The 27150-nt window shown below is 43.0% G+C and overlaps 1 pseudogene; it reads right to left on the bottom strand.

The window, feature by feature from the left end:
- Positions 1-24509: 24509 nt before the first annotated feature.
- On the bottom strand, positions 24510-26027 carry LOC122673406 (annotated as a pseudogene).
- Between the last annotated feature and the right edge of the window lie 1123 nt (positions 26028-27150).

Genomic DNA, 27150 nt, shown 5'->3' with positions numbered 1-27150 from the left:
TCCTATCCTCAATCTTCCCCAGCATCAGGGTTTTTCCAATGTGTCAGCTCTTTGCATCAGTTGGTCAAAGTATTGTAGCTTTAGCTTCAGCATCAGTCCTTTCAGTGAACACCCAGGACTGATCTCCTTTAGGATGGACTGTTTGGATCTCCTTGCAGGTGAACATGACTGTATTTCAATTCAATTTAATAAGACTTTATGAAGTATCTAATATGTGTGAGGTGTTTTGCCACCAACGATTAAACAGAAATAATTTCTGCGTTAATTCACAGTCTGGTTGTGAAGGAAAACAGGTAAAAATGAATCTCTAGTGTGAGAGATGCCATAATAAACATATGTAACAGATGCAGAGGAGGGAATGATTAAAGCGGGCTGGAAATGAGAAGACAGGAGACAGGGCTGGTGAGTTGACAAATCCAGGTTTAGAAAGAGGATGCTGCTTGGTTACAGAACTTGTTCTCTGTGTTTCAAATCCTGGTTCTGGATGACAGCTGGTGTCCCCTTCAAATAATGACCCAAGCACTACAGTCATTCTAACAAAAATCAGAGATGATACAAGAATTGGCTGGTGTAACTTCACATCATTTTGGAAATTCTTGCTGATTTATTATGTACGAACTAGAACTAGGTAATATAAATGTGGGAAGGAGGGCATAAACTTGTTATTATATGTTGATGATCTGCTTGTGTATTAGAACACTCAAAAGAATAACCTGAAAAACTATGGAAAGTAACACGACAATTTAATAGCTGAAAACACAATACAAAATACAAAAATCTCTAGTGTCAGAAAGCAGATCAGTGGTTGCCTCGGAATGTGGCGGAAAGCTTGGGGTGGGGGTGGGGGGGGGTGGGATGGAGGGGTTGGGGGGGTGATATTTCTGTAACCATCTAAAACAAGAATTATTCTGTGTTCTGCAACTTTTTATCTCTGTGTGAATGGACTCCTAAAGATCGGAATCCTAAGAATGGGCTCTCCTGTATATTTCAGGCTACAGGGAACATTGTTTACAAAAGGTGCAGAGCCAGCATGACTAAGCACAGGCAACTATAGCACAAGGAACAGATCTAATAACAAGTCAGATTTGTTCTTCCCTATTACATTTATATAAAGAAAAGTCCAAAACTTTACTGAAGGTCAAAAAGAAGACTGGAATGAATGGAGAGGTATATATGCTATGTTCCTGGTGGAAAGACTGCCCCAAAGGAGTCATTCTTCTTAAACTGCCATGCAAATTTGTAACAATGTCAATCAAAAGGGCTTCCCTGGTAGCTCTGCTGGTAAAGAATCTGCCTGCAATGCAGGAGACCTGGATTTGATTCCCGGGTTAGGGAGGTCAATCAAAAGAACAGACTTGTTTTCCTATCTGGAGGGTGGGGGGCTGGGGGGTGGTAAGGAGTAGAGGACTTGAGCAAATGTGGCAGCTGTGTGCACTACCAGCTCTCTTGTTTCCTGGGTCCAATGCTTTGATATCCAAGGCCTTGCTGGCCCAGGAGAGACTGCCTTTTGTAGGGTTAGCCAGTTCCTAGAGCTTTCCCAGGAGTGTGTCTTTCAAATGCAAACCAACTAACCACCTCCCCTTGGCCTGTCCCCTCCACTATTGGGTTCTCACTTTTCAGGCCTCTCTCTCCCTTCCATAATCACCCCAGGGCCGCGGCCAGGCACCAGACAACTGTCTGGGACGGCCGAAGTCCCAGAGCCTACTGAAATTATTCAAACTAGCCAATCAGAAACCTGCTTACTTGCCTCACCTGATCCCTGCACACGCGCGCACACACATCCGCACACACCCCGCCCCTGACCAAGAGATCACAGTAAAAGCTCTTGCCCTTAGTTTCCCCAATTCTCTCTGCTTCCTGACTGATGGCCAATGCTTCCCCCTATGTGGCCTCCCTTTGTCTTGGGCTCTCTGAATATAACAAAATATCTTAAAAAATTTTTTTAATTGGAGGATAATGACAACATTGTGATGGCCTCTGCCATGCATCAACATGAATCAGTCATGGGTATACATATGTGCCCTCCCTCGTAAGCCTCCCTCCTACCTCCCTCCCCGTTCCACCCCTCCAGGCCGTCCCAGAACACCAGCTTTGGGTTCCTTGTGTCGGACAGCAGGGCTTCCCTCGTTTTAGAGAACCTGCCTGCAATGTGGGAGCACTGGGTTCTCTCCCTGGGTCGGGAAGACAGCAAATTCCCACTGGCTGCTACTGAAAAGATCAGTAGCAGTTGTTTCCTGATCTTGGACTTAACAGTACCTAAACAATAACCAAATATAGCATAAAACTCTGTGGTGGGCAGAATTCTAAAGATGGCTCCCTCAAGGTCCCTGTCCAGATTATTCAATCAGACACTAACTTAGCTACTGCTGTGAAAGGACTTTGCAGACACAAATAAAGTCCTGAGTTGGTTGGCCTCTAGACACAGACGTTATTTGAGGGGCCTGATGCAATCAGGGAAGACCTTTAAAAACGGAGAGTTTTCTCTAGCAAGTGGCAGGAGAGGAAGTCGTGGGGAGACAGGCTCCCGCTGGCTTTGAGGAAGAAGCAGGAAGCTGTTAAACTGCAAGATATTGTGGCGGGCACGTGCCAGCAAACCAGGAAAGAGACCCTAGCCTCCTAAAAACTGCGGCTCCACTGACACTATGATCTCAGCTCCTGAGACCTGAGCAGAGGATTCAGGTTAGCTGTACCCTAGCCTCCTTATCCACAACAATAAATGTGTGTTGTTTTACAGCAGCTGAATTTGTGATGACTTGTTGTGGCAGCAAAAAATGATGGTTAGGAGGATGCCTCCTACAGCCAGACTGGGTTCAAATATCCATTCTGGCACCTCCCAGCTACGTGAGCTTGACGAAATTACTTAGCCTAAGTTCCTTCATCTGGAAAGTAGGAGTTAAGTATACAACCTGCCTCATAGTTTAGTTGAAAGTTAATTGTGTGAGTTAATGTATGGAAAGTGCTTAGAATACATCTGGTACAGAGTAAATGCTCTGTAACTGTTAGTCATTTTTATGCCTCTAGATTTAGATGGGAAAGTAATCAGTTGAAAATAACCAAAGTGAAAGTGGAAGTGTCAGTTGCTCAGTTATGTCCGACTCTTTGAGACCCCATGGACTGTAGCCTGACAGGCTCTTCTGTCCATGGAATTCTCCAGGGAAAAATACTGGAGTGGGTTGCCATTCCCTTCCCCAGGGGGTCTTCCTGACCCAGGTATTAAACCCAGGTCTCCTGCATTGCAGGTAGACTCTTTACTGTCTGAGCCACCAGGGAAGAAAATAACCAAGGAGAAGTAGAAAAGAAGATGAATGAGAGGGTTGACTCTGTCAGATGTTTTCATTAGTAAAAAGCAAACTTATGAAGCTAGGATAATTAAATCAATATGATAATGATTCAAGAGAATAGACTTGATAACCAAATACACACGTGCACACACATGTATTCATTCATTTAAGAAGTATTTATCAAATGGGTGCTATTCTATACAATGGGGATATGACAATAAAAGAAAACCCAAACATAACATAAAGTTCTTGTTCTTAGGGATTTTTAGTCTAATAGATGGAGCCAGACAATAAACAAGTATATAACGTTATGGTGGGGGATGAACATTACATAAAGAACCAGTTAGAATGAGGCCTGGGGAGAGATGGACTGTTGTTCTAGATAGAATGGTGGGAGGCAGGAGGGCTTTTTAATACGTGAATAAGAAGTCATGCAAATCACAGGGGAGGAGTGTCCAGGTAGAAGGAGAAGGAACAAGGGCTGAAGCTGTGGCAGGCAGAGGTGACCTGTGCAAGGTTGATATGTTTGCAGCAGAACAAAGGAAGGAAGCCAGTGGCTAAAATGAGACTTGCCTGAGTTTTTAGCCAGAGTTGCCAGATAAAATATAAGACACCGTTTATATTTTAATTTCAGAGACACAATGAATAATTATTTTTTTTAGTGTGTGTCCCATGAAGTACTTGGGAAATACTTATGCTACAAATTTATTTACCTGTCTTCAAAATTCAATTTTAACTGGGTGTCCTGAATTTTTGTTTGCTAAATTTGGCAACCTTATCTGAGGAAGATGGTTATGAAATAATATTACATTTAAAAATCACTGTTATAGACTGAATATTTGCATGCCTCCCCCCAGTTCATATGTTAAAATCCTAACCTCTCAGTGTGATGGATTTAGGAGGTGGGGCCTTTGGAAGGTGATTAGGTCATGAGGGTGGCGCTCTCATGAATGTGATTAGTGTCCTTATAAAAGAGACTTTAGAGAGCTCCCTTACCTCTTCTGCCATGTAAGCACACAGTGAGATGACCAGGAAGTGAGCGCTCACCAAACACCAAATCTGTGGTGCCTTGATCTTGGACGTTCCAGCCTCCAAACTGTGAGAAATAAATGTTTGTTTTTTTAGGCACTCTTGTATTTTGTCGTATAAGCTTAAATGGATGAAGACAATCATGATACAAAATTAGGTTTGTCCAATTTGTTCAAATCAGTATTCTAAACACCTAGAAGAATGCCCTTGGTAGATACTGAATGATTGTTGAATTATTGAATTAATTCTACATGTGTTACTTTTAAATCAGGACATCTTCAATTCAGCCGCGGGGAGAAGTTGCTGTAAGTAAGTCCACAATCTATGGGGCTTGGAAGGGAGAGAGGAGAGAGTTTCCAGGAGGACCTCTGGGTGCTGACTGCCATGTCTGTACCAGCAGGAAGAGGCTGGGTGCTTATCTGAGGCTTCCATACGGTGGGTGCAGGTTCTGTGAGGTTTGGCTTGGATGGTGTGATTCTGAGACCACGAGGTGTGAGTGACCATAGAGACAGGACTGGATGACTGTGGACCCTGTGAGATGAATAAGGGCCTCTAAAACTGGGTAGGTCTGGGGTTTGCAGGAGTCTGCTTCAGGCTGCAAGTGGCCTGCCTAGGGACCTACAGTGTCTTGAAGACAGTCTGAGTCACTTGCATCCCCTGCATGCCCCTGGGTTAAGTATTTAGGGGAAATGGGGCATTTTAATTCTTTCAAAAGCATCATAATGGATTCTGGATTAGTCCCTAAAAAACATTTGCCTTGAATGGACTGACCCCCTCATGGCCTGCAGTCTTATTATCGCCAGAGATTTGGAATGTACTATTAGCAAGCATAACACTTCAATAATGCATCTTCCTGTTGGCAACCACAGCTTCCAGAGTTCCAAACCTCAATGCCTGTGTTTGGCTCATGTTAGAAAACAAACAAAAGTGCCTGAAGCAACAGTGGGAGAGCGGGAGTGAAACCCTCACTGATACCCTTTTCTGTGGCTTTGCCGGAGCAGAGCCCTGGACAGTTACTGATCAGCCTGACAGTGTAGGTGGGCCTTTGTGTTCTGTTTATGAGGCCGTCTTTTGCTCTAGGCTACTCCTCATTCATCCTCAAACCCCCAGGCCGGTCCACTGCCCAGAATTTAGCGGACCGGGGCCACACAGGTTTGTCATCTCAGCTGAACGCTGCAGGCAGTCCTGCCAACTGACAAGCAGAAACCACGCCCAAACACCTCTCCTTAGAAAACAAACTCCTCTCCTTAGAAAACAAACTCCTCTGCCCCACAGAGCGAATGGCACCAGCATGGGGCGTCCTGAAGGCCCTGTCCCCAGCCTGGGTCTTTAGGGGTAAACCTAGGAGAAGCTCCAGGCAGTGACAGGGCCCCAGAGTCCCTGAGTGTCTAAGGCATCCTTCGTGGCAAGAGGGTCTGGCTGGTGGCTCAGATGGAAGCGTCCCTTTCTTCCATATAGGGGTTAATTTCAGCATCCCAGAGACAAGCTTTTTCTGCAAAGAAGAGGGACTGAAGTCAGCTTTAGGGTCTCCCAGCTCAGAGATCCTCATTTTGATCTAGCCCTTTCTGCTTTAGTGATGGGTTCCTACCCAGGAAAACTACATGGTGGGGCGTGGGGGGTGGTGGGGATTCAGACCTGGAGGGCTGGAGGAGGTCTGTAATGGGAAAGCCCTCAGCCACCACTTTCATCCCCCGGGGGCCACCCCTCACGGATAAATCTGGGCACTGTCTCACGTATGTGTTCATTCAGCAGATGCTTATGAAGCATGCGTTTTCCAAGAACTCAGCTAGGCTCTGGGGCACAGAAAAGAAGTGAGGTTCTCCAGGGGCTCCCTTTGCTGACTGAGCCTGCCAGCTACTTGGCCTTCAGCTTGCATCCCAGCCCCTCCCTTCATTCACCAGGTGCTAACCACGCTCACCTCCAGCTCTCTCCAGCAAGTTTCGGTCTATCTCAGGCCTTTTGTGTGTGCTGTGCTATCTAGGACTTCGCAAGATGGATTCCTTCTCTTCATCCTGCCCTAAGACACCTCATTACCTCCTTGGAGAGGTGCCCACAGACACACGTGTATGCCCTTAGTATTCCGCATTCACTTTCTAGCATTTGTTCAGCACTGTGCTGCTTGCTCCCCTCCCTCTGAAAGTTAGTTCCATCAGAGCAGAGGCCCTTTAGGCTCTACTTGCGGTTTCTACCTGGAACGTGGAGCAGGACATGGCAAACGGCAGGTGCTGGGGAGGAACGCGTTGGCTGGCTGGGCGTTCATTACCTCACCTGGCCTCTAGGGGCGCTCTGCTCAGCCAGAGGGATAAGCATTTTAATACAGCCTTGCAATGTGGGAGACATGGGTTTGAACCCTGGGTCGGGAAGATCTGGAGAAGGTGACCCACTCCAGGATTCTTGCCTGGAGTATTCCATGGACAGAGGAGTCTGATGGGCTGCCATCCATGGGGCTGCAAAGAGTAAGACACGACTGAGTGACTAATATTTTCACTTTGGCCCATACAGGCTGATGTGTTTGGAAAGAAAAATTATGAAGGAAAGACAGAAAGCTCAGTTCATTTCAAAAGCTGACTGGTTAACTAAATGTGTATCCTAAGGTGACCTAAAGCCTCATGGGCGTCTTGACTGCCACTGATACTGGTTGATCCTGCTTTCATTGGACATCGGGCAGCTGTGCCTCCTCACTGCCGGATTCGGAGGGACTTTCAGGCCTGCTGCCCAGCCTCCTCTCGGGATGAGTGTTCTCCATGCGCTTCCTGGCCCTAAGTTGCCACGTGTATCCCTCTGCAGCTGTCCTGGCCTCTGGGGTCGACGTGAGCGTTTGCTGTGGCGCAGTCACTTTACAGAAAGGGTCTTGGGCTCCGGCCGCGCTGCACCGAACAGCAGGCATCTCCACTGCATATTCCGCAGGAAAACCTCTCACTTTGGTCCTTCTAGTCTCCCTCTTTGTAGCATGATCACTAATTGACTTACGGATGGTTTTCCTTCGTCTCACTGGATGCAGCCTGACTTTGTCTCTACCTCTTCTAAACCAGGCCCTGCCACAGCTGCACCTGGGGCCTCATGGCCTTGAAATGAAAGATGTCCACTCCCTATGTGGAATCTTGGGATGTTTGTTATAGAACTTCTGAGTTTTGTTGTTCTCAGTCTACAAAGTAGAAGTGATAAGACATGGCTCATAAAATTTTGTGAGGTCCAAAGAGATAATAAATGTACAGACATTGCAAAAAGTGGAGGAAAGTTAGAGATGATTATCCTTGTGACCATCACCAGGTCTTTAGCCCCATTACCTGCTGAGCTCCTGATTGGCTGGTAGGGGTTTCAAGACTCCCTGAAAAATGGGTGAGTTTCTGCCCATTCTTGGGGGAGGGCACTCCCAGGTGCCCCCCAGGCAGGCAGTGTGGTGAAAGGCAAGGACATTAGACTGGGAGTCAGGACCTGGTATGAGCCTGGCTCTGGGTGACTGTAACCAACTATCCCCCATGCGATCAAGCATTTCCTCTTCAGATCTGCTGTGCGGGGTTTTGCAGCCTGTGTTCTGAGAACTACAGGAAGCTGGAGAGCTGCTTTCAAGGACTGAGGAGGGGGATGTCGAGCCTTGCAGAGTGAGTGAGGGCTGCAGGCAGTGCTTGCCCTGACCTGTAGGTGGTGTTTTAGAGATGAGAGGATCATTTGGATTCATAAAACCAATTTCGAGTGATCTCTGAAGCTGAATCCCTATTGACAGTAAGATCTACATGAGTTTTCCAAGCTCCTGAGAAAGCAGAAGGGGTTCTTTGCTTTGGTTATATTTGAGACATGGAACAACAGACTGGTTCAAAGTTGGGAAAGGAGTGTGTCTAGGCTGTATATTGTCAACCTGTTTATTTAACTTCAATGCAGAGTACAGCATGTGAAATGCTGGGCTGGATGAACCACAAGTTGGAATCAAGATTGCCAGGAGAAATATCAATAACCTCAGATATGCAGATACCACTCTAATGGCAGAAAATGAAGAGAAAGTAAAGAACCTCTTAATGAGGGTGAAAGAGGAGAGTGAAAAACTGGTGTGAAACTCAACATTCAAAAAAAGAAGATGATGGCATTCTGTCCCATCACTTCATGGCAAATAGAAGGAGGGAAAGTGGAAACAGTGCCAGATTTTATTTTCTTGGGCTCCAAAATCACAGCAGCCAAGAATTAAAAAGATGCTTGTTCCTTGGAAGGAAAGCGGTGACAAACCTAGACAGTGTATTAAAAAGCAGAGACATGACTTCAGAGAAAGGTCCATATAGTCAAAGCTATGGTTTTTCTGTAGTCATGTATGGATGTGTTAGGTAGTTAGAATAGGGAAAAAGAATCCAAAATGGCGGTGGCTAAAAGACCTGGAAGGGAAAGCCCGTGAAAATAGAACAAAGGAAGGTCCAAGGACCGGAGTGAGAACCTCAGGTAAAACCACCAACACTCCTGGCCGGCCCAATTTACATAAGACAGGCCCAGGGACAGAGAAACATATAAAAAGAGGAGCCAAAGCCCTCTTCCCTTTTTTGCTCTCTCTCTCTCCCCCCCGCGCGATGGAGCGATCTTCTTTTCACGTCTTTGGATCGACGTGCCCTCACTCCTTGAAGATGGATTTTCCTGCTATTATCTAAATAAATAGAGCTGTAACACTGAGCTGTAACACTGATTTATTTAAGAGCTGTAACACGGTCCGTTCGAGACCTGAGAGCTATAACATGGTCTGTCCTCAGAGCTGTGACCCGCTAAGGGGCTTTAATGTCCGTCACTCCAAATTTTTGTTGTGACGAGACAAAGAACCGAGGAACATACACTCGCATGACAGATGTGAGAGTTGGACTGTAAGGCTGAGCACTGAAGAACTGATTCTTTTGAACTGTGGTGCTGGAAAAGATTCTTGAGAGAGTCCCTTGAACTGCAAGGAGATCAAACCAATCAATCTTAAAGGAAATGAATCCTGAATATTCGTTAGAAGGACTGATGCTGAAGCTGAAACTCTAATACTTTAGCCACCTGATGGGAAGAACTGATCATTAGAAAAGACCCTGATGCTGGGAAAGATTGAGGGCAGGAGGAGAAGGGGACGACAAAGGATGAGATGGTTGAATGGCATCACCGACTCAGTGGACATGAGTTTGAGCAAACTCTGGGAGATGGTGAAGGACAGGGAAGCCTGGTGTGTTGCAGTCTGTGGGGTCGCAAAGAGTCAGACACGTACAACAACAAACGATCAAGTCAGTGGGTCCCACAGCCCTGGCACACAGACACCTAAGGAATGTCCCTCAGGCACAAGAGAGAGAGAGAGGCTGGGCTGCTTTGCTGGGGATGGTCCAGGCGGCCCTATGCCTCTCCGCTGTCACAAGCCATGAGAACATGTCTCTGTCTGGGTCCTCAGGAAGCAGAGTGTAAACGACAGAGTTTAGCCTCATTTAATGCCAGGTGCTGCAGGTGCCCTGTTGGGGCACTTTGGGGAAAGCATCTAACCTCTGAGCCCCACTCCCTTCCTCCTCCTGTGAACCAGAGATAAGTATTGTGGTGTGATGATCTCTGCCTTGCCGGGATGCGGTGCAGTCAGTGAGACTGAGAAAGTGACTTCCTCACTTGGAAGATGCGTGACTACTGATAAAACTCCTGGAGGAAGGGCATCCACGTTATTTCAGGAGAAGGGGCCTGAAACTGACTGACTGAGTTATTATCTATTTCCATGCTTCACCTCCAGTTAGCAAGCATTTACTATCTTCTACTCTTGGTGATGCAAAAATGAATTGAACATGGCTTCTGCCCATAGAACTCACACTGTAAGTCCCCACTCTCTCCCCTTGGATACTGCCACCATTCATATGAACGACTCTGAGCCTGTCAGCTTTCTGCTTGCTTTCGAGCCTCCTGGAGGTGCTACGTGTTTTACTTCACTTAAGTCTCATAGTGACACCCGCTGCAGTTGATATTTAAGCATCGCTTTGCAGGTGTGGCACAGAGGCTCTGAGATGTTTCCAGTGAGGTGGAGCCCTCGTGAGTGTGAGAAAGTGGCAGCGTTCCTCCAGAGAACCTGGAGGGCTTCATGGAGGATGTGACACCTGCCTGGATTTTCATGGACAAGCTGAAGGTCACTGCATGGACAAGATGGCAAGAGGATTGCAGGCAAAGGGGAAAAGTTCGGTCAAAAGCTTAGAGGTGGGAATCAGCTGCCTGTGTAATGCAAAGAGCAGGCAGTTACGGCGGCAGTTTAGGAAAGTCAGGAAGGTCCTTGTGTACCAGGCTGAGGAACTGGGACTTCATCCTGGGGCGGTGCTGTGGGTATGTGTGCACGCACGTGTGTGTGGTGGTGTTTACACTGCACAGAATCGTTGCTAGGTTGTAGATCTGATCGCTGTTCTGATGAGAGGCAGATGATGTGGATGGAGATGGGGCTGGTGGTGGACAGACCAGTTGAGAGGTTCTCACGACCGCCTAGTATCTTAGCTAATGTTTACTGAATACTCTTCCCACACCAGGCACAGTGCTCAGCGCTTGCAGAGATTATCTAAGAAATCTTACAACAGCCCCTGAGATGGTACAGTGATTCTCCCCAGCATTACCTAAATGGAGCCTGAAATTTTGAAAGGCTCAATAATTTGCCTGAGATCACACAGCTACCTGCGTAAATTGGGACGTGAACACAGCTCTCTCTGATCAGATTCCAAACTCTCGGCCAACATGACCTACTGTGAACCTACGTTTGGGCAGAGACAGTGGGATGGACAGTAGAGGAAAAGTGTAAGGAACATTCGGGAGGCAAAGCCATTGAATCTGACGAGTGGATGGATGTGGGGAATGAGTGAGAGGGAGAGTCCTCTGGCCCAGATGACTCTGGAGTCTGAAGAATAAAAAGAATTTATGGAAACAGTGTTGCCTTTTTGACCCCAGATTCAGTTGGCACAGGTGTAGTTGGACCTGACTCTGCTCCTCAACACATGAGCTGCCTCTTCTTGTTTTGTTTATAAACTGATCAGCAATCCATCTATGCTGTCCTCCTACTGATATGAAACCTGTTGACCAAGATGAGCGCCCTGCCTGAGGACTCCAGGGCCTCCTCACCAGATTGGTTATGAACCAGCTAATCTAATCTCTTTGGTATGGTCAACCCATGCATCACTAAGCCCCTGACTGCATTACCGTCCAAACCACATTTCTCCACTTGGGACCTTGACCCCTAAGGCACTGCACTTTGGCTATTCATCTATCAACTCTATCAGAAAAGGAAATAAGAGTGTCAGGTGTGATGAGTTCTTGATGGACCCACATTGGGGATTCACAGCATTTCTGCCTGAGGGTTCAAAAGCCACCTATTTAATAAGCAATTCTGGAGTTGCACCTGGAAGACACCCCAAGTGTGCTGTCTATCCCTTTGAGAAAATCAAGGCATTTGTTAGTCTTTCAACACTTTTCAGCCGCATCCAGCAAATTCTAACTTAGCACTTGCTATGTCCCAGGTATGCCTTTTGTTTCCTTTTCCATTCTATGGGATTCTCTGAGGATTCACAGCAGCAAGTCAGCACTCTGCATGTTATCCTCAGACGATGGCTTGTAACTCTTCTGGGGCAAGAAGCTTGACCTCATTTTAACAATCGATGTGCTACCGGATGCATCAGTTCTCCTCTAGTGTCCATTCTAGATGTGCTAATCTGAGGACCATTGTCCTCGACAGGAAGATGGAAGCTGAAGAGTGATGCTTGGGGTTAATTTTAAACCATTAGTCATAGAAGGATAGGAGGACACTGATAACTAGTACTTTTTGAGAGCTTTCCCCTATGCTAGGGTTTAAAAAAAATTTTTTTTAATATATCATTCTATGTAATCCTCACAACAAACCCACAGTGTCAGAACTACTATTTCCATCTTACAGTTATGAAACTGAAGTTCTGAGAGGTTAGGAAAGTCGCCCAAGGTCATCCAGCCAGTACTTAAGAGAAGGATGTAGCCCTTCCCTGCTCTCATTGCTCTGACTGTATCCAGGGAAGCCTTTGTGTTGTGGATTCCTCAGCTGCTTCTGGCTTCAGCCTTGCTGGCATGACACTCAAAAGTCTTTATCACTCCTTTGTATTCATCCTGTGCAACCATGTTTCTCCCATATTAGAGTCATTTGCAATTGTATTGTCAGAATTTCGTTTTTGAAAGTCATCCCTCCAGAGCTGTCTTTCTCAAGAGTGTAAGGTCATGAGATCAGCTGATCTTGTCCTCCGAGGGTTTTGCAATCTGCCTTCATAAAGACTAAAGTACATGTCAGACCATGCCCAGCTTTATTCTCTGTGAATAGCATGACCTTTGAGATGACCTGGATACTGTTTCTCAGGATTTCTCTCCCTGTTCCTTCTCCAAGCCTTTCACCCTTGTTGGAGCAGAATTAAGTGCAAAATAGATGTCTTGCCCTGTCCCCAATCTCTGCTTTGTGAGATATTAAATTGCCAAGGCAGAATAAGAAGGTATTGCATGTTCCCTGTTTTTACCTGTGGTGATAGTTCCTGTAATGAAACGTAGTTGTAAATAGAATTGATTAGGTAACTCAGACTGGGAAATGATATTTCTGTGGGGCTTTTCAAAATAGAAATTTGATTTGTCTGTATGTCAGCTTATAGCAATTTACTTGAGTTTCTATCTGTACTTACGTAATATGAACACGTGACTCTAAGAAGAGCTATATTGGAGTGCATGTTCTATTTTAGGGAAAACAACATTAAGTGACTTTCTATGAAGTAGGCAGTATAGAGGGGTGGTTAAGAGCATTAATTTTTGGAGACAAACAGATTTCAGTGTTTTCTCAGCACTTCATTAGCTCTGAGACTCAGTGGATTCCTAATATTTTTAATCTTTAATTGTCTTATCTGTAAAGTGATGATGAAACAGGGTCTCTATCAATCTCTCAAGGGTGTGTGAAGACTAAAGGAGATAATGTACATAAATGCTTAGCACAATGCTGACACAATAAACTATACAATTCACTTAGGATATCATTATTATGCATACTCACACCTGTTCTCATGGGACTTTGTTTTGGTTTGTGTCAGTGGGTGTGAATCTTAATGTGACCCTCTGAGTAAATGCTTCTGGAATATTTTAGTCTTATTACTACTAATTAACATTTACAGACACATTATAGTGTGCCTAGAGACAGGGAGACCTTAAGAGTGAGGAGACTAGAATCTGAAGTCCTTTTACATATATAGTATATTCCTTTTGATCGCCTCACTCTCCAAGGGACTCTCAAGAGTTTTTCCCAGCACCACAGTTCAAAAGCATCAATTCTTTGCCACTCAGCCTTTATGATTCAACTCTCACATCCATACATGACTACTAGAAAAACCACAGCTTTGACTTATATGGACCGTTGTTGGCAAAGTGATGTCTCTGCTTTCTAATATGCTATCTAAGTGTTTCATAACTTTTTTCTAGGAGCAAGCATCTTTCACTTTCATGGTTGCAGTCACTGTCTGCAGCGATTCTGGAGCCCAAGAAAATAAAACTGGAATCCTTCTGAGCCCAGGGTCAGAAGACCCAGGGAGCATTTAGTTGGAGAGGAGAGTTGGTCTCTGAAATGCAGGGGCCAGAACTTCAAAGAGCCTCAGCAGGGAGGGGAAGTTGAGATGTGTGTGTTTTCTGCAAAGGGCAGAAGGAAAAATCCATAGCTAAAGGCGGTGTTGGATTCTACTAGAGGCTGGTGGAGCTCCGAGAGCCAAGCTGGCTGTGGGGTGGGACGCCTTCGCCGGCGGCAGTGCTCACACTGGGGCCGGCCAGCTGTCCTCATTCAGCCTCTTTCCCCAGACAAGAGGCCAGACTTAGGCTCTCCTGCCCGTACTTGTGAGAAAGAGTGCAGACTGCATGTGTGTGCTTCCCCAGCTGAAACTCCAACTTTGGCAGCACAACACTTGTTTTCAGAGAGAAAAAAAAAAAAAAAAACACCCAGCCAGCTCAGAGGTGATGAGGGTGACAGGGCTACAATTATCACCTGCTCCTCAGCACCTAGCCTATTGTGAGAAAGGCGCTGACAGCTCTGAACTCTCTTTGTGTGGGGAGCTGAAGCCCCCAACCTCTGCTCAGAACATTTGACACAGACAGACAGCTGTGGGACTGGTGTGGGGGTTCGTGGGGGTGGTGGGGGCGGTCACCGCCTCCCCTTCTCTTAATGAGGCGGGAGAGGGCTGAACAGTCCTCCATTTGATTCCAGTTTTGGACGTATTTTGTTTTTTTTATATAATACTCAACTAGCCTTTGCTTAAGAGTTTCCTCTGGGTGCTGGACTTTACGGAAAAAAAAAAAAAAGGAAGGAAACCAATGGGTATTGATTTGAAAGCTCACTGGTAAAGAATCCATTTGCCAAGGCAGGAGATGCAAGAGATGCAGGTTCGATCTCTGGATAAGGAAGATCTTCTGGAAAAGGGAATGGCTGTCCACTCCAGTATTCTTGCCTGGAGAATCCCATGGATAGAGGAGCCTGGCGGGCTACAGTCCATGGGGTCACAAAGAGCGGGACATGACTGAGCAGCTGAACGTGAGCAGGAGCCCGACCTTTATCAGGGGGCAGGGTGGAGGAGGGACCTGCAGAGGGCGCCAGAGGGATTCAGTGTTAAGAGAAGTTCTTCCTGCCACAAGACCCTGCTGAAAAACTGATGATGCTTCTTATTTAACAGGTGACCTTGCGTAACTTATTTAACTTCTTAGAGCCTCAGCTTTCTTATCTGTAAAACGGAGGTAGGTATATCTACCCTGTGTGTGAAAGTCGTTCAGTTGTGTCCAACTCTTTGCGACCCCATGGAAGGTAGCCCGCCAGGCTTCTCTGTCCATGGGATTCTCCAGGCAAGATTACTGGAGTGGGTAGCAGTTCCCTTCTTCAGGGGATCTTCCTGACCCAGGAATCTAACTGGATTCTGCTGCATTGAGGTGCATTCTTTACCAGCTGAGCTACCAGGGAAGCCCATCTACCATGCCAGGTTGTTATGAAGACTGTGTGTGCTCAGCCTCTCAGTCACCTCAGACTCTTTGCAACCCTATGGACAGTAGACCACCAGGCTCCTCTGTCCATGGGATTTTCCAGGCAAGAATACTGGAGTGGGTTACCATTTCCTTCTCCAGGAGACCTTCCTGATCCAGAGATCAAACCCGCATCTCTTGCATCTCCTGCACTGGCAAGTCTTCACTACCAGTGCTGCCTGGTCATCTGAATACTTGTTAGAAATGTAAAATATTAGCCCTCTCCCCTCCCCAGAGCTGCTGAATTAGAGCCTGCATTTTAACAAGATCCCCAGGTGATATGAACATGCATTAAAGTCTGAGAGTCATGCAATTAGTCCACATATGGGCTCTCATCTCTGCCCAGTTACTTTATGGTAAGGACAACTCTAAGTATTACTTGTAGCTACTCAGCACCAGGGGTATAGGCATGATCTAATCGTATCCTTACGTCTTCTCTCCAAGGCATCGTGTTCCCCATACATGATGGAGCAAACTGAGGATTGAGGAAGTTTGAAACTAGCTCACCATTCTGGAGCTAGTAAGAAGGCTGAGTGCCAGTGAGACTTGGAGAGAGAGGGAATTCCAGGCAGAGAAACAGCCCATAGAGAGGCATGGAGATGGGAGAAAGCATCACTGTCATCACTGTTAAGAAATCTTATGTGCATGGCACTGGGCTGGATGTTCATTCATTTCTTCATCTGTTCACTACTGAACATAAGAGGCCACGAGGATGAGGGATGGGAGGTCATCTAGGGCATTCCAGCCCCTATCCACGTTCCAGCTGAATGCAGCCTCATGAGTGAACTCAGCTTCTTTGTGCATGATATCATTTAAATGGTTTACTATAATAAACACATTTACTTGTGTAGAATATAATATAAATGGTAAATCATTATTCTGGTCACCACCCACTGAATGAGGAGGTTGATGCCAAAATGTAGTTATGATTTGATGGCAGTCTGAACTGAGTCAGAGCCTGATGGAAGGAGGAAGAAGGGAGATGCAGAGAGCCACTTAAGGAGTCATAAGTGTGAGATTTGGTGCAGTGAGGGCTGAAGACAAGGAGCTGTAAATAATACCATCTCCTCAAAGTGCTTCCCCCCACCCCTCCCTCCAATTCATTCATCTATCTCCAGAGGGTGCAGAAAGTCTAGCACTGACCAACGGAATTGCTTTGTAGGCTGGGTGTCTGAAAGGACATGACTCTGAAAGCAGGAACCGCTCAGAAGGGACAGAGCTGATCTATATTAATACACTGTCCACCTCACGGGCAACCCACAAGTAGACATGCAGTGTGTGTATCGGAGGGAGGAACATCTGGGGCTTCTGCGTATCCTTACTAGAACTACCTGGCTTCAGTCCTGGCTTGAGTGCTGGGTATTTTCTAGTTCTGTGATTTTTAGATAAGTCACCTAAACTCTGTGCCTTAGTTTCCTCACCTATGGAAAGTAGGCTACTATATAGGGTTATTGCAAGAATCACATGGAATCATGCTTGTAAAATCTTAGAAGCATGCTGGGAAGTAGAAAGCAATTGATAAATGGAAGCTAAAATAATTATTAAAGCAGTTTTTTTCAGCTTCAGAACATTCTGGACACTGCAACCAGAGACCCTGCTGCCCAGCCCTGCCCACCAGTGAGGCAGTACCAGCTCTAGGAGCACCGTGGCTTTGATTCCACTCATCAGCGGTCTGATACTGACTCTGAGACACCTGGTTCCTGTAGCCAGAGACCCCAGGATCTGGCTCTACCCGCCAGTGGCCAGCACTAGCCCTAGGACCTGGCTTCACCCACCAGCAGGTGGGCACTAACCCCAGGACCACCACAGCACCACACCCTGACTTGTCAGGACCCAGCCAATACACTAGCAGGCTGGCACAAGCCCCAGGACTCCTGGGTCCTAGACCTACCACCAGCCCAGGTTAACACCAGCTTTGAAGTGTGCTGAACCCCTCAGCCAGCCACCCCCAGGATTCAGCCCCACCCACCTTTAGACCAGTACTAGCTTTGGGACACCCCAGAAGCTGCAGCAAGCTGTGTCAGGAACTGGCCCCATCCACCAGCAGGCTGACACTAGCTCTGGAAACTTTGGACCACAGCCACCCACCCCAGACCCTGGCTCTGCCCATCTGTGAGCTAGAACTAGTCCTGGGACCACTTGGGATTCCACAGCCAGCTGCCTTGTGAACTGACCCTTTCAACCAGTGGTTGCAGCCTGTGCCCAAGGCAGGGCCTCACATCTAACCAGACTGCCCACAGTAGTCAGACCACCAAAGTAGACCACCACACAACCCACACAGGGAGCACCTGTAGAGCGTATAGCTCCCGTGACAGGAGGGAAGTTTGCTGCTGGGATGCATAGGATGTCTCCTACAATAGGCCACTTCTCCACGATCAGGAAATGTAACCAACCTACCAAATACACAGAAATAAAAAGTGCAAATTAGGTGACAGAAGAACATGTTCCAAATGAAGGAATAAGATGAACACCCCAGAAGAACTGAGTGAAAGTGGAGACAGGCAATCTACCTGATAAAGAGTTCAAGGTCATGATCATAAAGATGATCAAAGACCTCAAGAAAGAACTGATGGACAGAGTGAGAAATGAGAAGTTTCTAACAAGGAGTTAGAAAACATAAAGAAGACCAAACATAGATGAAGAATACAATAAATGAAATGAAAAAAGACACTATAAGGAATCAACAGCAGATTAGATGACTCAGAGGAATAAATCAGCCAGCTGAAGATAGAGTAGTGGAAATCACTGAAGCTAAATAGAAAAAAAAAAAAAAAAGAATAAGAAGTAAGGACAGACCTCTGAGACATCAAGTATACTAACGTTCACATTATAGGAGTCTCAGGAGCAGAAGGGAGAAAAGCGGGCAGAAAACATATTTGAAGACGAAGAGCTGAAAACATCCCTAAACTGAAAAAAGAGACAGATATCCAGGTATAGGAAGCATACAGAGTTCCAAATAGGATCAATCCAAAAAGGACCACACCAAGACACATTGTAATTAAAACAGTAAAAATTAAAGATAAAGACAGGATATTAAAAATAGCAAAGGAAAAGCAACATTACAATACAAGGAAACTTGCATTAGGCTATCAGCTGACTTTTCAGTGAAAACTTTGCAGGACAAATGGGAATGGTGTGATACATTTAAAGAGATGAAAGGGAAAAACCTACAGCTGAAAAAAAAAAAAAAACAATCTGGAGACAAATGCAAACAAAAGCACAATGATCCACAATCTGTATGACACAGCAAAAGCAGTTCTAAGAGGGAAGTTTATAATGATACAAACCTACCTCAGGAAAGAAGAAAAAATATCAAACGAACAACATAACCTTACACCTGAAGGAACTTGAGAGAACAAACAAAATCCAAAGTTAATAGAAGGAAAGAAGTCATAAAGATTAGAGCAGAAATAAATGATACAGAGATCAAAATACAGTAGAAAAGATCAAGGAAACTAACAGGTTCTTTGAAAAGATAAACAAGTGATAAAATTTCAGCAAACTTCAGGCTCATCAAGGTAAAAACAGAGGGGGCCCAAATCAATAAAATCAGAAATGAAAACAGAGAAGTTACAACAGGCACCACAGAAATACAAAGGGTCATAAAAGGTTACTATAAACAACTATACACTAATAAAATGGGCAACCTAGAAGAAACAAACTCCTAGATATGTACAATATCCCATGACTGAACCAGAAAGAAATAGAAAATATGAATAGCCCAAATACTAGTAATGAAATTTAATCATTAATTAAAAAAAACTCCCCCCAAATAAAGGTTTAAGATTAGATGACTTTACAGGTGAATTCTACCTAACATTTAGAAAAGAGTTAACTATCCTTCACAAGCTACTTCACAAAATTTAAGAGGAAGGAATGCCTTTGAACTCATTCTATGGGGCCAATCTCATCCTGATACCAAAACCAGACAAAGTTATCACAAGAAAGTAAAGTTCAGGCCAATATCACCAATGAACATAGGTGCAAAAATCCTCAATGAAATATTGGCAAGCCAAATTAAACAATATATTAATAGGATCATATATCATGACCAAGTGGGATTTATCTTAGGGAGGCAAAGATGGCTCTGTATCCACAAATCAATATGATATACCACATTATAAACTGAAGAATAAAAATCATATGATCATTACAATAGATGTAGACAAAGCTTTTGGTTTTCATTTATGGAAAAACTCTCTTCAAAATCAGTATAGAGGGAGCATACTTCAATACAATAAAGATCATATGTGACACACCCTATTAAAATAATGGCATTTTTCACAGAACTAGAACAAATAATTCTAAAATTTGTATGAAAACACAAGAGACTCCAAATAGCCAAAACAGTTTTGAGAAAGAACAGAGCAGGAGTTATTATGATCCTGGACTTCAGATAATGCTACAAAGCTACAGCAATCAAAACAGTATGGAACTGCCACAAATAAAGACACCTAGATTACTGGAACAGAAAAGATGGTTCAGAAATAAACCTGCACACTTATGGTCAATTAATCTATGCAAAGTGAGCAAAATTCACAATAGAGAAAAGATAGTCTCTTCAGTTAAGTGGTGGTGGGAAAACTGGACAGCTGCATGTAAAATAAAGAAACTAGAACATTTGGTCATACCATATGCAAAAAGAAACTCACAGTGGATTAAAGACCTAAACATAATACTGGAAACCATAAAACTCCTAGAAGAAAACATAAGGAGAATGCTCCTTGACATAAAATGTAGCAATAATTTTTTGGGATTTGTTTCCTAAGGCAAAGGAAACAAAAGCAAAAATAAACAAGGGGACCTAATTAAACTTAAAAGCTTTTGACTAGCAAAGGAAACTATTGACAAAACCAAAATACAATCTACTGAATAGGAAAAAGTATTTGCAAATGATATGAACAATAAGGAGTTAATATCCAAAACATATAAAGAGCTCATACAACTGAATATTTAAAAAACCAAACAATCCAATTAAAAATTGGCTGAAGACCCTTATAGACATTTTTCTAAAGAAGATATATAGATGACCAACAAGCAAATGAAGAGATGCTCAGCGAATCATCAATCATTGCTAATCATAATGTAAATCAAAATTAGAATGAGATACCCTACACCTGTCAGAATGGCTATTATTAAAAGATCTACAAATAACAAATGCTGGTGGAAGTTGTGGAGAAAAGAGAACTCTAGTGCACTGTTGGTGGGAATGTAAATTTTTGCAGCCTCTGTGAAAAAAAACAACAGTATGAAGCTTCCTCAAAAAATTGAAAGTAGAACTAGCATATGATCCAGCCATTCCACTCCTGGGTAAAAATCTGAAGACAGTGGAAACACTAATTTGAAAAGAAACACTCCCAGTGTTCATTGCAGCATTATTTACAATAGCCAAGCTATGAAAGCAATCTTAAGTGTCCATCAACAGATAAATGGATAAAGAAGATGTGGTAAATGTCAGAAAGTGAAGAGGAACTAAAGAGCCTCTTAATGAAAGTGAAAAAGGAGAGTGGAAAAGCTGGCTTAAAACTCAACATTCAAAAATGAAAATCAGGGCATTCAATTCTGTCATTTCATGGCAAATGAAAGGGAAAGTGAACGTAGCTCAGTCATGTCCGACTCTTTGTGACCCAATGGACTATACAGTCCATGGAATTCTCCAGGTCAGAATACTGGAGTGGGTAGCCTTTCTCTTCTTCAGGGTATCTTCCCAACCCAGGGATCAAACCCAGGTCTCCCACATTGCAGGAGGATTCTTTACCAACTGAGCTATGAGGTAAGCCCTCATGGCAAATAGATGGAGAAAATGTGAAAACAGTGTCAGATTTCATTTTCTTGGGTTTTGGAACAGCTATGAAATTAAAAGACGCTTGCTCCTTGGGAGAATAACTATGCCAAAACTAGACAGAGTATTAAAAAGCAGAGACATCACTTTGCCGACAAAGATCCATATAGTTAAAGCTATGGTTTTTCCAGTAGTCAAGTATGGAGGTGGTGGTGGTGTTTAGTCGCTCAGCCGTGTCTGACTCCTTCTGACCCCATGGCCTGCAGCATGCCAAGCTCCTCTGTCCATGGCATTTCCCAGGCAAGGATACTAGAGTGGGTTGCCATTTCCTTCTCCAGAGGATCTTCCTGACCCAGTGACTGAATCCGTGTCTCCTGCATTGGCAGGTGGATTCTTTACCACCGAACCACCGGGGAAGCCCTACGATTATGGGAGATCTTCAGAATCATTCAGAATTCAAAAAGTACAAGATTATACGCGAGTGAAAACTTACCACTGTCCCATAGACATTCAGGTCTTCTCCCTGATAGTGACAAACGTTACTAGCTTCTTAGGCATTCTTTTAAGATAGAGCTTAAAGGTTACACCTGTCCTATATATATATATATATATATTTCCCCCTTTTTCCTTTCTTTTTACAACAGAAGTGGTAGTATACTTTATAACATTCTATTGCAACCCCTTGCACTTTCGACCACAATTTCTCATAAGTACTTTCTTTAACTAGAACTACTGTCTAACCTTTTGCAGTTACGGTGGTGATGGGAAGAACAAACGACTTTATTTCACTCATGCTGGAATCTGGCCAAGTGAACATTTTTGGAAGTAGAATTTCTGGATCAAGAGTGTTCATGCATTTTTAATTTCACTAGATATTGCTAAATTACATAGATGTTATACCAATTTACACCTCCATCAACAATATATGAGCACAAAGAGTGTATTGGGATATATTTTATCATGCATTGTTGGAGGGAGTGTAAATTGGTGTCACCTCTATGGAGAGTAATTTAGCAATATCTAGCATTTTGATAATTGCCAATTTAATAGGTGACAAATGATATCTCAGCATAATTTTATTTTGTAGATCTCATCATCTGTGGAGTTAATTATTTTTCCCCTATGCTTAAAACCCATTTGCATTTTCTATTCAATAAACTGTTCCAAATATTTCATGCCTTTTTTTATTGTTCTGTTAGATTCATTTTCTTATTGATTTGTGAACTCTTTATATGTTAAAGAAATTGTGATATGACTTGCAGATATTTTCTGCTTTTGGTTTGTCTTTTAATCTTACATATGGTTGCTTTTGCTATGCAGGTCTTTAAACATGTTTATGTTGACACTCTTTTTGGTGTTTCTTTTGTGGCCTTTGAGGTTTGGATCATATTTAGGTCATTTATACTCCAAGGTGATAAAAAAAGTGTTCTCCCATGTTTTCTTCTGATGTTACTATGATATCAGTTTTGTATTTGAAACTGTTATTCAACATTTGGAGTTTCTTCCTGTGGAGGTGTTGTATGAATAAAAATTAATTTCTTTGGGGGGTTTTCTTCCTATTTTCCCAGAATTAATTTTTTTTTAAAGAATCCATTTATCCCTTCTGATTTCATATGGTTTCTTTATAATGTACTAATTTCACAGGTTATTTGGATTTATTTCTGTTTTTTTTCTTCTTCTGTGCCAATGATCTGTCAGTCTATTCATATGTCATATCACAATGTTTTAACTTTTGTAGCATTATAATATATTTGAATATACTTTTATATTTGAATATACTTAAATGTATAGTTTACATTAATTATATTCATAGATAGAGGAGAATTTATATCTTCGTAATGTTAAGCGTCGTCAAGACCATTATATGCCTTTTCATTTGTTCAAATCTTTTTTTGTATTCTTAGTTTTCTTCACATCAATCTTGCACATTTACCATTAATTTTCATTGCTTAGTATTTCATCTTTATTTGTATGTGTATTTTTTGCTGTTGCAAATGGAATCTGTCTTCTAGTATGCCTTCAAATTGTCATTTGTTGTTTGCTTATGTGAAGCTCTTAAGTTCTATATACTAATTCTGCATCTAGCCAGTGCACTGATATCTCTCACTGCTTGTAATAGTTTGAGGGCAGGAGGAGAAGGGGATGACAGAGGATAAGATTGTTGGATGGCATCACCGACTCAATGGACATGCGTTTGGGTGGACTCTGGGAGTTGGTGATGGACAGGGAGGGCTGGCGTTCATGGGGTTGCAAAGAGACAAAGTGACTGAACTGAACTATAATAGTTTATTTGCTGTTTTTTCCTCCTTGTTGTATTTGTAGGGTTTCCCAAATGAAAATACTGAAAAAATTTCTTCCTCCTTTTCAATATTTATAACTCCAATTTCTTTCTGTGTCTAACTGCATTGGCTAATACTCTAGCACAGCTTACTACCAGTGATAGTGAACATTTTTTTCTGAATTCCTACCATTACTGAAAATGCTTCTGATGTTTCCTTTTTAAACTCTGGGGTTCAGAGAGATATATCTTATCATGTTGAGGGAGTTGTCATTAAAACCTCTTAATTAAGAGAGTCTAATGAATGAATGTGACTATGGTATGATTCAATTTATATGAAAATTCCTAAAGAGACAAAAAAGTAATACATGGTTAAAAAAAAAAAAGTGAGGACAAGGTTTCCCTTGGAGGAGAGATTACTGACGGAGAAAGCAGATTGAGGGAGTTCTCTGGAGGGCTGGAAACGTCCCATATTAGGATCAGGATGATGACTGAAAAGTGAGTGTTGGTTGCTCAGTCATGTTTGACTCTCTGTGACATTATGGACCATAGCCCGCCAGGTTCTTCTGTCCATGGAATTCTCCAGGCAAGGATACTGGAGTGGGGTGCCATTTCCTACTCCTACTTCCTGACCCAGGGATTGAACCTGTGTCTCTCATGTCTCCTGCTTTGACAGGCAGTTCTTGACCACTAGTGCCACCTGGGAAGCCCCCACATATACAGTAAAGAGCACAATTCGCTAAGTATACAACTCAATAATGGTTTGCGTGCACACACACACACACACACACACACACACACACACACACACACATATAAAATCATCACCCAGTATTCTTGATTGGAAAATTTCGTGGGCAGAGGAGCCTGGCTGGCTATTGGACATGGGGCTGCAAAGAGTGGGACACAACTGAGCATCTGAGCACTACTACATATAAATTAAAGCGAAAAGAGAGATTATTGAATTCTATCATATGCTTTTTTAGCATCTGTGCAGATAATCATATCACTTTTCTTTTTCTATCTGTTAATTCAGTAAATGTGTTAATGAGTTTCTTAATATTGACTCTTCCTTGCATTACTGGGAAAAATCTCACCCAGTGTTAGTGTCTCACTTTATTTAGAATTTTTGCTAATAATGTTTTTTTTTTTTTTTTGTGCAGTATACATTTTATTACTTTGTACTAATACATTCATATTACAAAGGCAACTTAATGGAAGAATGTTTCTTTTGATATTTGAATAATCCAAAAGAACACAAACAGAACTGCACATTAAAAAAGCTCATTTCGATAACAAAAGACAAGTTCAACAACAACAACAAAAATTCTTCCTCTCTTACAGGTAGACATCGAAGTGGATCTAATTCGGTTTTCTTTTTAACAGACTCCAAAGACAAAAGCAGCTTAAAATCTAATTAAAATGAATAAAAAATTTGTTTATTAAACTACTGGTCTCTGGCACGATTTTCTGTTTTCTGTTGTTTTGATGGAGGTTCTTCTTCATCTCTTTCTTCTCGTGCTCTTTTTACTGCTCCAGATGCACCATTTTCATCACATTCATCATCCTATCAAATTAGTTTTCTTGCCTCGAAACTGTACTTTTCCTTTAGCAGACCCAGCCTGGGTAGCTGTATTTCCCTTTCCTTTTCCTTTAAATCTGCGACCTTTTGACTTCCATTTGTTTAGAGATTCCTGTTGATCTTTTATTATTTTTTTCAGTGCTTCTTTTTCCACATCTCCTTCTAATACTTCCCAGGTGACTTCTTTGTTCCTTAGTTGTAGGTTACCATTATTGGCCTCTTTTGCTTTATCCGTGCTTCCTTAGCTTTTTCTTTAAATAGAATTATTCCCTCTTTGGCTCCTCTAACAAAGTGTATCCATTTTTTTTCACCATGATTTGAGGAAAGAGTGTGCAAGTCTTCTCTGCACATCTGATCATCTAAGTCTCCTGAAAATTTCAGCAAGCAGCCAATCTTTTCTTCTAAAGATTTCATTTCAGCACTTTCTGCTAGCTTTTGTTTTTCTTCTTGTTCTTGTTTAGCTCTTAATTTAGCTTCCATTTTATTTTGCTTTCTTTCTTTATTTTTTTTGGTGAAGTAATCTTCCCTGAAAAGTATTAGCAGGTCTGTGTCTTTGTACTTCTGGCCGGGGTCTCGACAAACTTTTTAGCTGATTCAATACTATCAAATACAGCAAATACTGAACCCTTAAATGCTTCGTGTAACGTTCTTCTCATCTGAATGTTTAGTGCTTGACCTTTATCGTCCAACCATTCTTTTATGTCATCAAAAGCTGCATCAGTTGGGAAGCCTTTAATATAAACAGATCTGTTTTTTACATGATTTTTATACTCATCAGTCACTTCAGGGAGGGGTTTGCTTGGAGGTCTTCTAACTTTAGTTTTATCTTCACTTATTTCCATGAGTTCTGCCTTTGATTTATGCAGGACCTCTACTATTACATTAAAGTCTGTCGTTAAACGGTTTAACCTATTAAACTTTATCATTATCTCCAAAGGTACCCAGCCTTCATCCAGTTTGATCTGTTCCTTTAAAAATTTGTCCCGTGGCAAATGGAAGTCTCCAAAATAATACTCAATTTGACGACAGATTTTGGCCTCCAGAGTAGCCATTTTCATTATCACCATTTTCAGCCATTCTGGCTATCTTTCAGTTCCTGGCCCCACAGCGATGCGCCACACGGTCACCAGCAGCGTCTGCACTCCTCTGAGTCGCCAGCTTGCCCACCCCATGTAAAGAAGATCGCTAATAATGCTTATAAGAGTGTTAGTTTATTGTTAGGTTTTGGAATTAATTTTATGCTTCCTTTATTCAAAAGAATTTGAAAAATTATTTTCATCTATGCTCTAAAAAATTTTCAGGGCTATTCAGTTCAGTTCAGTCACTCAGTTGTGTCCGACTCTTTGCGACCCCATGAACCACAGCACACCAGGCCTCCCTGTCCATCACCAACTCCAGGAGTTTACTCAAACTCATGTCTATCGAGTTGGCGATGCCATCCAACCATTGCATCCTCTGTCGTCCCCTTCTCCCCCTGCCCTCAATCTTTCCCAGCATCAGGATCTTTTCAAATGAGTCAGCTCTTCACATCAAGTGGCCAAAGAATTGGAGTTTCAGCTTCAGCATCAGTACTTCCAATGAACACCCAGGACTGATCTCCTTTAGGATGGACTCGTTGGATCTCCCTGCAGTCTAAGGACTCTCAAGAGTCTTCTCCAACACCACAGTTCAAAAACATCAATTCTTCAGCACTCAACTTTCTTTATAGTCCAACTCTCACATCCATACATGACCACTGGAAAGCCCAGAGCCTTGACTAGATGGACCTTTGTTGACAAAGTAATGTCTCTGCTTTTTAATATGCTGTCTAGGTTGGTCATAACTTTCCTTCCAAGGAGTAAGCGTCTTTTAATTTCATGGCTGCAATCACCATCTGCAGTAATTTTGGAACCCAGAAAAATAAAGTCAGCCACTGTTTCTGCTGTTTCCCCATCTATTTCCCATGAATTGATGGGACCAGATGCCATGATCTTAGTTTTCTGAATGTTGAGCTTTTAAGCCAACTTTTTCACTCTCCTCTTTCACTTTCATCAAGAGGCTCTTTAGTTCTTCTTCACTTTCTGCCATAAGGGTGGTGTCATCTGCATATCTGAGGTTATTGATACTTCTCCTGGCAATCTTGATTCCAGTTTGTGCTTCTTCCAGCCCAGTGTTTCTCATGATGTACTCTGCATATAAGTTAAATAAGCAGGGTGACAAT

This window comes from Cervus elaphus, chromosome 1 (assembly GCF_910594005.1).
Source record: "Cervus elaphus chromosome 1, mCerEla1.1, whole genome shotgun sequence".
Classification (NCBI taxonomy): Eukaryota; Metazoa; Chordata; class Mammalia; order Artiodactyla; family Cervidae; genus Cervus; species Cervus elaphus.
Note: the sequence above shows the minus strand (reverse complement) of the source record. Positions and strands in the feature narration are given on the sequence as shown.